This window comes from Nuphar pumila, chromosome 2 (assembly GCF_984573655.1).
Source record: "Nuphar pumila chromosome 2, dmNupPumi1.hap1.1, whole genome shotgun sequence".
Taxonomy (NCBI): domain Eukaryota; kingdom Viridiplantae; phylum Streptophyta; class Magnoliopsida; order Nymphaeales; family Nymphaeaceae; genus Nuphar; species Nuphar pumila.
In genome coordinates, this window is record NC_143250.1 from 28,956,780 (window position 1) to 28,970,208 (window position 13,429).

The 13,429-nt window shown below is 43.5% G+C and overlaps 1 protein-coding gene across 4 annotated transcripts in view; it reads left to right on the forward strand.

Moving 5' to 3' along the window:
* The window catches only part of SKIP4 (SKP1 interacting partner 4), a 42,340-nt gene that overhangs the window by 12,509 nt on the left and 16,402 nt on the right, over positions 1–13,429 (forward strand). Inside the window, exon 2 of one of the 4 annotated variants that reach the window (XM_089995521.1) lies at positions 11,741–11,845. The exons of 2 other annotated variants lie outside the window; for them this stretch is intronic. The gene's annotated coding sequence lies outside the window, so the exon portion shown is untranslated. The remainder of the gene's footprint in view (positions 1–11,740; positions 11,846–13,429) is intronic. One more of the 4 variants, XM_089995522.1, reaches the window with a different exon arrangement.

Genomic DNA, 13,429 nt, shown 5'->3' on the forward strand with positions numbered 1-13,429 from the left:
AGAAAAATAAAAAGAAAAGAAAAAGAGTAGACAAAGGAATAAGAGAGGATACAAAACCAAATTTTTTTGTAGCACAAGTTCGCCTTTCTTCAAATAAATCTTCTTGAGCCAAGAACAAGGTGATGAAACACCTTTTGTAAATGTGGCACGGAAATCGAGGCGGAAGCACTTCAAGATCTAAGGATTTCGTAGCTCTGATACCATGTAATGAAATGGTGGTCTTCAACAAATGCACAAATAACTCACAAACAAGTGTCTATTGGAGACACTACAAGCATGACCCTTGAAAGGGTATAAAAGGAAGAACACTTGAAAAATAAATAATACTTTATTCATGAACAAAATGCTTAAGAAGCATGGTAATATACATTGAAGGGGTTCACCCCTATATATACAAAAAAGTGGGAGAGAGGAGAGCTCATTTTGAGCTCTCCAAAAGAGACGTTGGATTCCAACGTCTCTTAATATAGCTGTTGGACTACAGTCCAACAGCATTTATTATTATAGCTGTTGGACTATAGTCCAACAGCATTTATTATAGCTGTTGGACTACGGTCCAACAACTATTTGCACAGTCAAGTTCCAACAGGAACTTGACTGGATCAAATATCTAGTTTCTATTAAACTAGATGCTAAAAAAGAAAATAAAGAAAAATAGAAAAAGAAAATATAATAATATTAAATAATATATATATATATATATATACATATATATATATATATATATATATTACAGTTTACATTTTAACAATTATCTGTTGTCCTGATCCCTTTAGAAGCTTCCTTTAGAAGTATGTGTTTGGGATCATACAAATGTTGTGTATCCTTGTTAACACCGATTAACTTAAACTACGATCTTTGCATGTAACTTTCACATGAAATTTCGCGGACGAAATTCTTTTAAGGGGGCAGGATGTAAAACCCTAAATAAAAAAAAAAAAACTTTCGGACCCGGGTTGGATCCGACCCGGACCCATAACCCATTAGGGTTATAAACAGTTAGCGCGAGGGTTTAAACCCTCGCCCTTATTTCTTTTCTCCCCCCTTGCAGTTGTGTCCCCACTCGTCCCCATCATAAACGGGAAACCCTTTGGGGTTTCCCTGTTCGACGTCCCTGATCCTCTTTAAAAGCACGAGAGGGGAGGGAGGGTTCCCACCGACTGTGCCTCCCTCCTCCTCTTCCACCTCTCCTTCTCTGCGTGCGGTGGCACCAACGATGCCGACACCGACCTCCTCGCACAGGTAAGTCTTCTATTTCTCTTTCTTCCCTCTGCGCCACACAGCCCATCTCCCTTCTCGTGTTGACAACCTCCCCTTGAACCGGTCCTCGCAACATTGTCAGAGCTGCGGTGCCACGACGCCATGACCGACCACTGCTGCTGCCGCCTTTGCCTAGACTCCCACCTGCTTCCCTCTTCGCAACGTTTTTCTGGCAGGCCCTAACGGCGATTTCTGCCAACGACCCACTGCCATCTGTCGCTCTCGTCAAGCAGGGGCCAAGGCCCCTGTCGTGCGATTATTCCGATAGGCAGGGGCCTCGGTCCCTGCCATTTGGGTTTTTTTTATCAGGCATGGGCCTCGGCCCATATCGTGCATCTTATTTCGGCAGGCAGGGGCCTCGGCCCCTGTCGTTTGATGTTTCTAGCGAGCAGGGGACTCGACCCCTGCCATGCACCCCCTTTCGACAGTGGGCTTTGCCCCTGCCACTCGCTCTCTGGCAGATCAACAGGGGCTGAGTCCCTGCCGACTGAGTCCTTTCGGTGGGTCGATTGGGGTTGAACCCTTACTACCTCCTATGACTTCCAACTATTCGCAGGATCTAAGCTCTGCAGTTTTCTGCCTTCTGGCAGGCAACAACCTAGCCCTTTGCCCCTGTCCGCGATGTCAGAAGATGGGTGGAGGGCCGGGCCCCTACCACCTTCTGTCACCGCCAAGTGCCCTAGCGGACCGACATCCCTTGTTTAATGTCGGGTTGGATCAGGATCACAACTGAGTCCACCAAGCCCCTTCTTTTTCTTATTCGAGTTGCTATTTATTTGTTCTTCACAGATTTGCACGACGGAGCACCCTCGCGTCCTGCGGCCCGAGATGTACATTACTATGTTCAATGATGCGTGCAACCCTGAAACCCTCAAGGTAGGGGAAAGTTGCGCAAAAGGGCAGTATATGAACTGAATTAAGTTGAAATAATTAAAGCAGTCATGCTAGATATGCCTAGTCATACTTTATTTCCTTCCTGTACTTATCCGCCTTGCGTATTTACTTGCTTGCACGCTTATTGGTTGAGATATGGATTCGTATCGTGTTCCCTATTTGCACATTTACTTGCTTGCTTAGATATGTGACTGATGTATGGTTTCGTACCTTATGCCTTGTTTGCATAATTACTTGCTTGTTTAGATATATTCAATCGATGTATAAATTTGTACCTCGTGCGTTTTGCTTATACTTCTTTCGCTCAATGTGCGATTTTGCATGTCGAGTATTGCTTAGTACTTTGCTATCACGCTATAATGTTCTCATGCTCGCAGTTATGGTATACAAGTCGATGCAGCCTTCTATATATCCTGTTCTTGCTAATTTTTGAAGGATGCGAGTTGCGCTTCTGCACAGCAGTTCCTTTTAAAAGGATTCCTTATGCGAATCCAGTTTTCAGATGCACCGTTTTGCAAAGGCGAAAATTGGAAGTCTTGCAGGTTGCGAAAGTGCAACTAAGTTTTTTCAAGACAATACATTCGAATAAAATGTTTTACAACTATAATGTGATATTTTAATATGATTCAGAAACTCTGAAAAGGGTCACAACTTATCAAGGGTGCAACCTTGCAAAGCAAGCTCGAAGGTGTTGGGAGTTTCAATATATATCAAGCAAGTCTCTCAAATTGCCGTGTCTTTGGAGAACGGAAGCTAGACCCGCAACGATCTCCTGCATGCAATGTGTATCGTCACTTCAAAAGAGTGATTCGAGGCAAATCTCGTATCGTACAACATGCCATTGTGTTAATATAAATTAAAAGACTTGATCTTATAAAACAGAGTAATTATTGTATCACTTCTCTTATAAAGGATAAATGTTGGGGTTTCTTTTGGGAAACTGTTTCCCCCGTTTATCGTAGTTGTATCTTTTAATAGGTATGGCTGTACCTTTGGACAGGTACGTCACGTTGGTGTTACGATGATCGGTTGAGAGGTATATGGTAACCAGTGTTTTAAAACTCGCCGAGTCAACTCGTTGACTCGACTGACTCGGCTCGGCTCGGCCCTCCAGCGAGTCAACCCGGCAAGGCAAACTCGGTTTGCCAAAACTCAGGCTTGACTTGGGCTTGACTCGGCCTGACTCGGCTTGACTCGGCTTGACTTGGCCTGACTCGGGCGAGTTCTGGGATGTTTGAAATTTGTTTTTTGAGTTTCAAATGGTAATGATATATATACATATATGCAGTCTACTGTCTGTACAATCTAGTTGAAAAATCATAGGTGCAAGTTGTATCTAAGCAATCTGACCTCATATATGTGTTCAACATGGTTTATTTGCTAGGAATCACACCTTTATCATATTTTTTTATGTAAAAATATGTTTTTTTGAGTCATGAAATTTTGGCATATTGTAGGCCATTGATTTATGAAGCCCTTGAGAAACTTGCTTACATGTTGACTAACTATTTGAAAAAAAAAATTGTGTTCTAATAGATTGTATGTACAATTGACTGTGTAAAAACATACATTGAAAAACTTACTCTATTGGCAAAACCAGGAGATTTTTGTATGCATTTGCTTTTGTCAAATAAAAAATGGTCTATTTTGCAGTTTCAGACCTTGTTTACCTCAAAATTGGGATTGATATGAAAAATCAGATAAACTGTTGAAATGGAGAACCAGGTCTTGAGTAAGGCTAAAAGAGTCTAGTACTTTCTGCAAGCTGATGAAATGGTTTGGGAGTCGGGACTTATACTAGCAAAATTAATGAATTTTTGCTTGTCGAGACCAACTGTTCTACATCTAATAAACTTTTAATCTTTAAACTCCCCGATTTCTGTGGCACATGACAAATTGACTGTCAAAGTGCTTGTATAGATATCAAATTCAATTATTCAAGCAAACCTCTATAGCTCTTTGCAGTTGTTTTTATATTCTTACATACATTTGGAGACTATGTTTACTCAAAAACATGGTTTCAGACAAATTATATATTGTTTTTCTTTTAAAATCAAAAGTTAACAAAACCCGGTCCGAGTCACCGAGTTGACCCGCCGAGTCACGAGTCAATAAAGAACGAGTCGAGTTCCGAGTCACGGGTTTTAAAACCTTGATGGTAACCTCGAAACGTGTTTTGGCACCTTATTGCAATCATGTAATGTTGATGATCGCCTAACAGGCAAGAGGCTCGTGAGGGTCTAAAGGACTAGAGCATGACAAATATGAAATTGAATGATTATACTGTGTACTTTTACAAAGCAGATGTGTTGGGGATTTCATATGAGAAATCCATTCCCCTTTCATCGTGATTGTACTTTTGAACATGTACGTTGTGTATTACGATGAGTAGGATGAGGGGTTCATGTTTACCTCGAACGTGCAATGGTGCGTATAACACACATAATGGTGATGGTTTCGCCTTCACAGGGAAGATGCTCGAGTGGGTCGAAAGACCAGAGCATGTAGAACGGGGCGGCGGTTAAGAAACCCCCGTCGTGCTCGTTCGACATGGTTCGTCAAGAGAGAGGACGGATGATACAAAACTCCGATGGACAGGTCCTTTAATGACAATTACGGGCAAAAGACTCGGATTCCCCAGTCATCGGAGTTAGGGGAAATGGGCTACAAATGGTAGCTTACAGTTGGATGCATCCACATACCACCTATGCCTTTGGGGATTTACTCTCTTGGTCACTGACCATCCCCTTAGGAGCGGACTCAGTCAGCCATCCGGGTTATCTAAAACACATAGCATAATAAACCCCTGGACTGGTCTCGACTGTTTCTATGTTTCGTATCTTGCGCGTACCCGCCTGACCAGTTAATATCGAAACATAATTTAAATCTGATCACACAATTTGTTGAGTTATGCCCATATAAAAGTTATAGTGTGCAACAAGTTCAATACTTATGGAATTGTGTGTGTGGTTGATGTAGCATTGTCTATGTCACACGGACTCGACTAAGGAGGTGCCGCACCCGAGTCGACACGCCCCGACACGGGTGCAGACTCGGGTGCGGCTTCGGACTCTGCCAGGACTCGGTCAACGCCGAGTCGGACTCGGTCAACGAGTCCAGGCCGAGTCCGTCCACATTTTGGACTCGGTCAACTTTGATCGAGTCCAAAAATGTCCCTAAAAAACCAATTTTTTATAGTTTTTATTTAAAAAAATATATATATAAAAAGAGTGTCTGTGCTGCAGTCACAGACTGTGACTGTGCTGCAGTGTGCACAGTGCACAGTCTGTGCAGTGTGCACAGTGCACAGTGCACAGTCTGTGACTGTGCACAGTCACACGGACTGTGCTGTGGCATTTTAAAAATAAAATAAAATTCCCCGTGTCCAAAACTTTTAAAATTGTGCCGCACCCGCACCCGCACCCATGTGACATAGGGCATTGTATGTTGCTAGTTAAATTTCTTATGAAGTTCTTTGCTTGTAATAGTTAACCTACTTGTGTTAGTAAAATGCTTGTAAAAAATCTAGCATCGTGCTCATGATAGTTTGCTCCATGACACTGCTGAAAGCAAATTGCTATTTAATTGCCTGTCTACTTGACATATTAAATTATTCTGCTCAATTATGTTCTATATTGTCATGTCCGTGCACCTACCAGTTTTTAGTGAAACTGACCCATTTTATGGGCAGGTGATGGATAGGTAATACAATCTGCGATGACACGATGGCGTAATGAGATCAATTTTGAGCTATTTCCTTAACGTCTTGCTCCTGAGGACATGTTGGTAAATTTGGTATAAAGTGTATTTCAAAATTTCTCTTTTTATTAAACCTTGAGTTACTAAAACTGTTTTAGTAAACTTCTTCTTGGTTTCAACAAAAAAATTCTCCATCATTGAAATTGCATTTTAAAACCATTCGATTTCAATAGTTGTGAGGAATTCGGTAAAGGAAAGTTTACGCTGTAATGCGCTCAAGGTCCATCGACTTGTTGTTTTAAAAATATCATTTTCCGCTGAAGTACTATTCAGACTCTGATAATTGTATGATTTCAAAGCTTTCTAAACTATTCTAAAAGTTACAAGTCTTGGATTTTTGGGGCGTTACACCCCCCGACATCTCTCTCATCTTCCTCGAGCTCATTAGAGTCCGTTCCGACGACCTCCACCCTCCGCAACCCTCGTCGAAACTTCGGTGAGCTACCTCTGTCACTGCCTCTTCCTCTCGCCGCCTTTTCGTTTCGTTGTCGTCGCCTGCAAGCACAGCCGCCGGTGACCTCCATGAGCCCCCGATCGTCGCCGTCGGCGATCGTCCGGCCATCGTCCGACCATCGTTGCCTCGCCATCGGTAGCCCATCAAAGGAGGTCCTGACGCCGTCACCATCGCCTTTGCCTGTGCCGTCCCCGGACTCCCCCGTCTCCGCGGTCTTCCCAGGTAACACCCCCCCTCCCCCTCCCACCCCTACCCCACCCCCTTTTTTTCCGATTGTTGGCGGTTGACCACAACCACCATCGTGGGTGGCTTTGGGTCTACCAGGAGGGAGGTGCCGAGCACCCCTCCTTCTCACTGTCTGCATCTCTCTTCTTCGTCTCCCTCGAGCCTCCTGTTCTCGGGTTGGTGGACCAGAGCCACCATTGTGGTGGCTCTGGGTCTGCCGGGGGGGAGGTGTTGAGCACCTCCCCTCTCTTCTCTTGTTGGGCCGTCGGTCTCCGACCGCAGGCGACGCCGACCGGGTACTCAACCCCGGTCTCCCCCTTTCCCTTCTGGCAGGCGGCAGGGTTGTCGCCTGAGTCGCCTCCTCTGTCTGGTAGGGGGCTTCCGGGTGGCCCTTGTGCCTTGGTCGGCAAGGTGGCAAGGGCCCCCTGCCTGCCTCTTGTTCAGGCAGGTCGGCAGGGGCCGAGCCACTGCCACCTCCCTGAGTCTCGGAAGGACAACATGCGTCGTCTCCCTCTCTTTTTCTCGATTGGGTGGGTAGGGGTCGAGCCCCTGCCACCTCCCTGTGTTCGAATGGGTCGGCAGGGGCCAGCCCCTGCTATCTTCTTGCGTTCCGGTTGGTCAGTAGGGGCCAAGCCCCTGCCACCACCTTGGGCTTTTCGAGTGAGTCGACAGGTTCGGGTAGAGCCTTGTCGCCTCCCTGTTTGTCTAGGTAGGTTGGCAGGGACTAAGCCCCTGCCACCTCCTCGACCATCAGTGGAGCATTAGGGGCTTATTCCTGTTGCAACTTCTGTTGAGCCGGCGGGGGTCAAACCTTGCCGACTTAGACCCCCCCTCCTTGTCTCCCTGTTTCGGCCCATGTTCCCTCTGTTGCAAGGGAGGGGTTGAACCCCTCCCTGCGTTCAAGTTGGCAGGGAGTGGTCGAGCCGTCCCCGTTCCCTTCTTTGCTCCCCTTCTCACGCTTTCGGCATGTCTGCTGCCCCTGGCTTGCTTGTTCACTCGTTCAGTCGCTGTGCCAGATAGTGGGTAGAGCTTTGGGCATGCTACTCATGCTTTGGGCATGAGTAGTGTTGGCTCTGATGCCTAGCATCGTCGTGGTTGTGAGCTATTCTGGTCTGCCACAAGGTGCTTGGGTGCTTGGGTCTTCTGCAGACAGGGAGCAACTGCTCCTTGTCTCTGTCTTCTCGGGTATGGCAGGAGTTGGCCCCCGTGCCTCTACAACCTGTCTGACAGAGAGCAGAGCCCCTTGCCCCTTTTTGTTTCCCTGCCCTTGCTGCCTTTTGTTTGCCCTTTCCTCTGTGCCTTTCGCAGGACTGGCATGGGATCGAGCCCCCTACTCCTCTCTGTTGATCGGGCATGCAGGGAGCAAAGCTCCCTGCCTCTGTCGTTGCCTGCCCTCTGCAGACAGCAAGGCCCTGTCATGAGGCCTTTCTGTTCCAACAGGCAGGGGACCTAGGGTGCCCTACCTCTGCTACTTTTCTGCATGGAGTTGAGCTCCTTCCTTGCAGGGTTCGGTACCACTGTTGGTATTATCAGATCCCTCTTGTTTTGAATCATGCCATGCTAACACCTTTATGACTCGCAGGTTGCACGATGGAGTTGACTCGCTCTTCGTACTTTGAGCCCATGCTTACTTACGCTGCAAGAGTACGAGGACCTACAACCCCTCAAGGTAGGGGAATGTTGCGTAAAAGGACAATGAACGGATAAATGTTAAAATAAGAAAAGATAATTAGAAATAGAAGAGGACAATGATATACGTATACATATAAAAGATATACGTATGTCTTTTCACTCAAGGATGCGGTTTCGCAATCCTTGTCTTCTTTACTTTCCTTGAACTTTATTTTTTTGTTGTCGCTGCACTATATGTGCCCAGGCTTTTAATTCCTATCTTTACATTTTATGTCTTTTAACTCAAGGACGTGGTTTTACGATCCTTATCCTCTTTACTTTTCAGTATTTTCTTTTCTGCTGCCCGCGTTTTATGCGCCATGGCTTTTTACTTTGCCATCACGCTTTATGTGCCCAGGCTTCTGTTTCACATTTTGCTTTCTGTACTTTCCTTTCTGTTGCTCCGCGTTTTATGTGCCACGGTTTTTACGTTGTCTCTTTTAAATTTTTGCGCTTTACCTTTCTGTTGTTTTGCGTTTTATGCGTCAACGCTTTTCTTTCTGTCCTTGTTGGTTTTTAAGTTATTGATGCTCTTTTGCCTTGAGTATTACTTGTTTGCATATCTGTTTAGCCGAGGTACGGTTTCGTACCTCGTGCGCTGCCTTGTGTCTTCACTTGCTTGCGTGTTTGTTTGGTCGATGTGTGGTTTCGTACCTTGTGTATTCTTTTGAGTATTCACGTATCTGCTTGGCTGTTTAGCTAAGGTACAGTTTCGTACTTGGTGCACGGCCTTATGTATTTATTTGCTTGCTTATATGGCTGTTTAGTCGATGTATGATTTCGTACCTTGTGCTGTTGCTTGCGAGGTTTTGCGCTCGATACGCAGTTTTGCACTTTGGGGATCAATTATACTTTACCGTCACACTGTAACGTGCATGGGCTTGCTCCTTATTAGCTTGCACTCACTGAGTGCAGTTTCGAGCGTATTAACTTGTTCATTTGTCTCAAAAGATATGATGCACACTTATGCACTTGGTTCTAAAAAAAGGCTGACTTTTAGGTACAAACCTATTTTTGAAACGTATAGTTTTGTAAAGCAGATTTCGAAAGCCTTTTATGAGATAGTGACTGGATTTTCCAAATGGATGTATTTGGGAAAAGTGTTTTACAACTTCAGTTCGTGTATTCGATGCAACTCGAATGCCTCCGTTTAGGGGCATGTGCATGGGATGGGCGAAGGTTCTCATTAGGAACTTGCGCCATCTCCAGACCAGTGTTATATCACCTCTGATGCGAGACCTAGTCATTGGGTTTTCTAGCCAAACTAAGATAGTTGGCACTTTTCCTTTCTTCGCAAGATTATTGTTGATGGTTTTCTTTTGAGAAATCTATACCCCTCTCCTCGTAGTCGTACTCTTAGTCATGTACGATATGTTTGGGCTACGAGGAGCAGGATGAGAGGTCTGTGGTAACCTTGAAACGTGTTTGAAAACTTTACGGTAATCATGTAATATCGATGTTCGCCTAACAGGCAAGAGGCTCGTGTCGTGCAGTCTAAAGGACCAGAGCATGGCAAGTTGGACTCGAATGATTACACTGTGGACCTTTGCAAAGCAGATGTGTTGGGGATTTTCTGTGAGAAATCCTGACCCCTCTCATCGTGGTTGTACTTTTGAACATATACGTTACGTACTATGATGAGTAGGATGAGAGGTCTGTGTCTACCTCGAACATGCAATGACACGTGTTTTGAGACCACAAATGGTGACAGTTTCACCCTCACTATAAGTTAACCCCTCTCATCGTGGTTATACTTTTGAACATATATGTTGCGTATTGCGGTGAGTAGGATGAGAGGTGTGTGGTTGCCTCGAACGTGCACTGACACGTTTAATCACCTAATGGTGATGGTTTTGCTTTCACAGGCAAGGTGCTCGAGCGGGCATAATAGTCTCGAGCATGTAGAATGGGGCAGCGGTTAAGAAACCCCCATCGTGCTTGTTCGAAATGATTCATCAAGAGAGAGGATGGATGACACAAAACTCTGATGGACAGGCCATTAATGGCTATTTCGGGCAAATGACTCAGCTTCCTCAATCTTCAGAGTTAGGGAAAACACTGCAAAGATAGCTTTTAGGCCACTTATGCAGAACTTTTGATGCATCCACGTGCCACCAATGCCTTTGGAGATTTACTCTCTTGGTCACTGGTTGTCCCCTTAGGAGCGAACTCAGTCAGTCATTCGGGGTATCATAAAATACATAACATAATCAATCAGAGTTACCGGAAGCGCTTAGGCGTATGGGGAAGCGTGCTTCCTCGATACACGCTTCGGAAGCGCAAAACATTGCGCTTCTAAAACGCGTGGAGAAGCATCCCCTTTTTATAGGAAGCACGCTTCTCCCACGCTTCCCCCTCGCTTCCCCATTTTTTTCATTTTTTTCGCTTCCCCCTCGCTTTCGGTTCGCTTTCTAGGTCGCTTCCGGTTTGCTTCCTAGGTCGCTTCCAAGACGGTTCATAATTTTCTTCTAAGTGGTCCCCCGCTTCCCCGCTTCCTAAATTTTTGAAAGTGCCTCACTTCCCACTTTCGCTTCCTCGACTGGTAACTCTGTAATCAACCCCCGGATCGATCTCAGTTGTTTCTACGTTTTTGTCTTGTGCGTACCCACAATGGCCAGCTAATAATCAGAACAAAATATAACCTACTCACATTATTATGAGATGTGCGTGCTGCAACATAACTTGCTTGTTTGCTTTGTAGTTCAGTGTACTACTCGTTGATCCATGCACGCATGTTGTGGTGTTGCGCTTGTTGGTTGAACTGGTTACGCAGTCTTTTGCTAATAATTAGTTGCTCGTGCTAGTCAAATGCTTATGATGATAGCATTGTGCTAGTTGCAATATATTAGCATGTGACTTGCTTTACTACTTGGGTGAACTATTTATGCTTGTTGTAATGTAACACTTGTTGACTTGCGTTTCTTATGACGAATGTGACTGCTTACGGTTTGTAATCTACGAACTGGTTGCAACTAGGACCAATGTAGCTGCTTGTTTTACAAGCTGCCTACATCTTGTGGTTAATATATAATTGTTGTCGTGTGATTGCTTATCACGTGTAGTTTATAAACTGCTTGTTGTGCAATGACTTGCACCGTATGATTAATACACTTGTCGATGAATTGAAGAATTCAGTGGTAATTACATGCATTGTGAGCTCCGTTATAAATGCTTATTCAATTACCCTGCTTACTATGCTTGAGTGTTTAGTGAAGTTAGTTACTTTCTGCCTATAGAATCGGTTGGATTGCTATATATGCTTATTTTGCTTGTTCATCACTTTGTTCCTTACTGTTTTCGTATTTAGTTATTTGCTTTACTGGAGTTTTGCTTTCCATACTCGACAACATGTATGGTTAGCTCTGTTTTGTTTCTCCTGTTTAGTTTAATAATTATCTTGCTTATTGTAGTCTTTGTTCCTCCTTGTCTTTTGCACTCCTACTAGTTTTTTGCGAAACTGACCCATTTTATGGGCAGGTGGTGAACATGTTGATACAACTTGCGATGACACAATGACGTAATGAGATCAAGATGAGATCATTTTCCTGACGTTACACTCATGAGGACATTTTGGTAAATATGGTATAAAGTTTCTTTGAAAGTCTCTCTTTTGTTTAAACTTTAAATTATTAAAACTGTTACCAAAACTCCGTTTCTTCTTTTTATTTCAATAAATATATTTGAGTTGCAAATCTGTTTGAAAAAGAGAATTTTGTGTTGTAATGCGCCAAGGTCCAGGGACTTGCTATTTCAAAATATGATTTTCCGCTTAACTTTTGTTTCGAATTCTGATAAATGATCGACTTCAAAGCTTTCAACCTTTTTCATAAAAGGTTTCAAGTCCAGGATTTTGGGGCGTTACAACCTTCTTGTAAAAAGAGTCTAATTTCAGTACTAATTGATGCTTGTTTTCACTTTTAGCCTTTAATTTGGCAATCAAACTAATTATTGATGATTTCTCAATGGGAGCCTCTTTGCTGATATAAAGAGACTATTTCTGATGCATTTGGGAGTCTGGAAGTTTCTAGAAGCATGACAATATGAAAGCTCCCAAAATTGATCTAGGTGCAAATAGCATTCCTTTGTCACTTCTTGTAGGCATGAGATGACCCATTCCTTAAATGGAACCTCAATTCTGTTTTTAGAAATGAAGAAGTATTGTGAAGGCCCACATTTGCTGTTTTCTATCAAAATCTTTGTAATGGTCTCCCATGGTTCCTGTATTGGAGCAACATCAAATAATTTTTTATCAAATGGTGTAAACAAAATATAGCGATGGATTAACATACTTGCATCATTCTAGTGTAGTAGTCTCTTTATCCACTCACAAAGCTTTGTGATCTTTTTCATCAATTCATTTATGAGCTTAAAGAGGCTTATGAATACATCCAGAAGTCCTCGATTGAGAATTTATATTTATAGCCATTCTTTCCTTCATGCGAAAAAAAAAGAACTTCCTGGTCATCAAGGCTCCTAATAAGTTAGTCATAATGCTAAGTGGTGTTAGGGAATCGTCCAATATGCACCAACTAACAGAAAATTTTCCACACCATCACATTTGATGCTTTGGCATGACATCCAATGGATCCAGATATCATACTACTGGGGATCTGATCTCGATGGTCAGTGTATAGCTTATGCTGGAAAAGAAATACAACATAGTCACAGTTTTTGCATGTTAAACTGTCCTTGGAATTGTTAATCGGTTTTACTAGAAGTGCTACTTGTTAAGCTATACATATACGTGTATATATATGTATATATACATATACGTATATGTATATGTGTTTATTGTTAACCGAAATACCCATTAGGGGTATTTTGGTCTTTTCTCTGTAATAGGCGTCAGCCCATTAGGGGCTGACATTTCTGTATTTTATTTCATGTATTTATTTTTGTCTTTTTCCTTTTTCACCTTTTTGTCTTTTTCAGATTTGATGGGACCACTCATATAGCTGTTGGAGCTGCCCCAACAGCTATATTTATGACCGTTGGGTGCAGCCCCAACAGCTATATGGAGCTGCACCCTATTGGCTCCATTGTATTATATATTGGCCTCTTGTGGCCTTGTATTCTTAACTCATTCTTGAGTGCTTCTATGCAATAACAAGTTTGTAGACCCTTGTGTGGGTGGTTTTGTGATTCAATCAAGTATTTTTACTTGAT